Source organism: Trichechus manatus, unplaced genomic scaffold, assembly GCF_000243295.1.
Source record: "Trichechus manatus latirostris isolate Lorelei unplaced genomic scaffold, TriManLat1.0 scaffold00138, whole genome shotgun sequence".
NCBI lineage: Eukaryota > Metazoa > Chordata > Mammalia > Sirenia > Trichechidae > Trichechus > Trichechus manatus.
Genome location: NW_004444074.1, coordinates 3,541,528 through 3,544,615, shown reverse-complemented (window position 1 = coordinate 3,544,615; position 3,088 = coordinate 3,541,528). Strand labels below are relative to the sequence as shown.

The 3,088-nt window shown below is 42.0% G+C and overlaps 1 protein-coding gene across 1 annotated transcript in view; it reads left to right on the top strand.

Moving 5' to 3' along the window:
• Positions 1-386, top strand: part of UTP6 (UTP6 small subunit processome component) — a 30,154-nt gene extending 29,768 nt beyond the window's left edge. The window contains exon 20 of the mRNA XM_023739645.1: positions 150-386. The gene's annotated coding sequence lies outside the window, so the exon portion shown is untranslated. The remainder of the gene's footprint in view (positions 1-149) is intronic.
• The last annotated feature ends 2,702 nt before the right edge of the window (positions 387-3,088 follow it).

Below are 3,088 nucleotides of genomic sequence, written 5' to 3'. Positions count from 1 at the left end.
GGAACAAAGATGGGTAGGTGTGGGAAGTAGATTAGAGCAGCACAGAAGTGCTTCAGAAGTTTAGTGTGTAAGGGTGGCTTGGAGGAGAAGAGGACATTCTGGGAACAGGGGAGGCAGGGAGTTGTTAGAATTTTATATCCTTTAACCAGGCCTTTGAACCGGTTTGTTATGGTTTGAACCTCTGCCGAGAACTTGCAGTTTCACCCGATATATTTAATCAGAATCTACATGTTAACAAGATCCCCAGTTAATTCTTATGTATCGTATAATAAATTTAGAGAACCACTGCTCTACCAGTGGGGTCTTGGTGGTGCAGTGGTTAAGAGCCAGGCTGCTAACCAAAGGTCGGCAGTTTGAATCCACCAGCCGCTCCTTGGAAACCCTAAGGGGGCAGTTCTACTTTGTCCTACAGGATCACTATGAGTCAGAATCGTCTCCACAGCAACAGGTTTGGTTTTTTGGTTTGGCTCTGCCAGTGGTTCTCAGAATTGGTCCCTAACCAGCATCATTAGCATCCTCAGGAAACGTGTTAGAAATGGAAATTCTCAGCAGGGGTTCCAAAAGAAGGAAGCCCTGCCTTTAACTTAATCGTATGATGTCACTGAGACAAGCATTCAGTGCAATTTTATATTCATGTCCAACTTATTATTTTTCCGCGTCATTACATAGCCTTAAAAATATTTAATGGATTACTACACTCCGTTGTATAAATGAGCCATTACTTTACTAATCCCGTGTGGTTCTAATTTTTCCTTTGTATAAACACTGTAGTTAAAGATTCTTGTAAATCTTTGTTTACATTCCTGGTTATTTCCTTAAGGAGATTAATACCTGGCAGTGGAATTACTGGTTAAAAGAATATAACTAAAAGAATTTTGATACGTATCGTTAATTTGGTTCTTTGAAGCATTGCATGAGAGTGTCAGCATCTTTACTTGCACTGGGTGTTTATGTTTTTTATTTTTACCATTTTAATAGGTAAAAAATGACGTATCGTTTTAACGTGAACTTCTTTGCTATTAGTGAAGTTAATTTTTTTCATGTTTCTTCTGTCTTTTCATGTTCTTTGACCATTTTTTGAACTGTTCTTTTTTCTTATTCATTTATAAGAAATTATTCTTTATATATTTAAAGAATATTAATCTTTTGTCTCCAGTTTGTTGCAAATAATTTACCCCCAGCTTTTTTTTAAATGATGTTTTTTGACATCCAGTGGTATTTTTGGTGATTTCTATTGTTTTTAAAGTACTTTGAAAGCCCTTTCCTTTCTTTAGGACAACTTATTCCCTGCCCCCCCCCCACCCCCAACAGTTAACTGATTTTTTGGGCACCATTTGTGGCCAGTACTTTTCTCTCTACTGATTTGTGATGCTATCTTTATTATATATTAAATTCCTATGAATATTAGAGTCTGATTTGGGCATTTTTATTTTGAGCTTTTGTGCTATAAGTTGTTTGCTTGTCGTTTGTTTTAAAATCAAGAAAAATTTCCTCTTTCCCCGTCTCATTTAAGTCCTGGGAAGCTTAACATTCTGTTATCCTATGTAGTGTTTTTATTTTAGGAGAGAAATAACTTGTTGGCATGAAAGGGAATAGAGTAAAGGGGGCTGTGGTTGGCTAGTTTTGGCAAGACTGTGAAGGTGCGTCATCTATTTATGGTTCTCACTATTGCAGGTGATGAAATGCATCTGGCTAGTTCATGTAGAGCTTCACTGTTAGATAGTAAGTAGCCCTTAGCCATGTGTGGCAATTTAAATTAAAATTTATTAAAATTAAAAAATCCAGCTTCTCAGTCACACTGGCCACATTTCCAGTGCTTGATAACCACGTGGCTGGTGGTTTCCATATTGTATAGCGCAGATGATAGAACGTTTATTTCCACCATTGAAGAAGGTTCTGTTGGACATTGCTAACCTAGAGCCAGTCAGACTTGGGGAGACTGACTTGGGCCAGCAGAGTAGAGCACATTAATTGGTCACATTCTCCCCCGCCCCCAGGAAAGTCTACAGAGAGAAAAGAAACCAACACTGAATAATATGTGTCAACTGTTATGCTAAACTTTTTCAAATGCTTTATTTACAAACAATACACCCTTTTGATGGAGGTAAAGAATAGGCTAATTTAAGGTCCCAAAAGCTTGTCGTATGGTTGCTTGGTGAGCAAGGAATCCCAGCTTCCAGCTTCTCTAATACTTAATTGTTAACATGTGATCATCACCTTGAGCAGGCTTGTTATTAGAGTGTAGACAATGTAGGGAGACTAGTTTTAGAGTACTGGACTAGGCTTATCTGCAGCTCAGGCCTGCCTATCATGAGGGCATTGCCTTATGTCCTCAGAGGCAAAATGGGAATGATAACTGTTGTAGAGTACCAGGCTTTCAACATTTAAAGAGAGCCGGGGTCAGACTCGTCACAGCATACGTTAGGGCTATGGGCTATGACTGTCAACTTAAAACACGTCCAGTGCATAGCAGGAGTTTGTTGTTTTGATCAAACTAGTTAATTTTAAAGAATAATTAATTCAGGGTGGAGTCACTTGGGCTGCTGAGTTGTTTCATCCACTGGTGGGTGAGTTACGTTTCATTTCCAGCCTGAATTCCGTAGGAGCCCTCCTGAATTCTAGAGAAACCTGTGAAGACATGAAGAGTGAAATTGTGGTTGGAGCTACCATGGAACTGAAAGTTTTGAGAGCTGGGCTTTCTACATTACCAGGTAGACTCTTGGGTAATTCAGTACTAATAGAGAAATTAGAGCTTTTGAAGCTGAAGCACTGCAGATGCAGTTAGTTTTTCAGTCCTAGGGTCTGGACTGCTGGGAGCTACAAAAATCAGCACCCCAGTTTGCTGCCCATTCGGGGTCCGGGTGGGAGGGATTTTTCGCTCTCCGCCCCGCCCCTGGCTTCCTCGTGACCCCGGTCCCCCCCCCGCCCAGGCCAGCCCCCGGCTGATTGGCTCTCCGCGGCGTATCCTCGGGCTCGTAGCCAAGCCGGAGCGTCACGTGGCCGAGCAGCGTCCAGGGCGCCGAGCAGCGGGCCGCCTGGCATGGACCCTCAGGCCGCTGGGGCCCAGGCGCTGGGGGCGGCCAAGCTG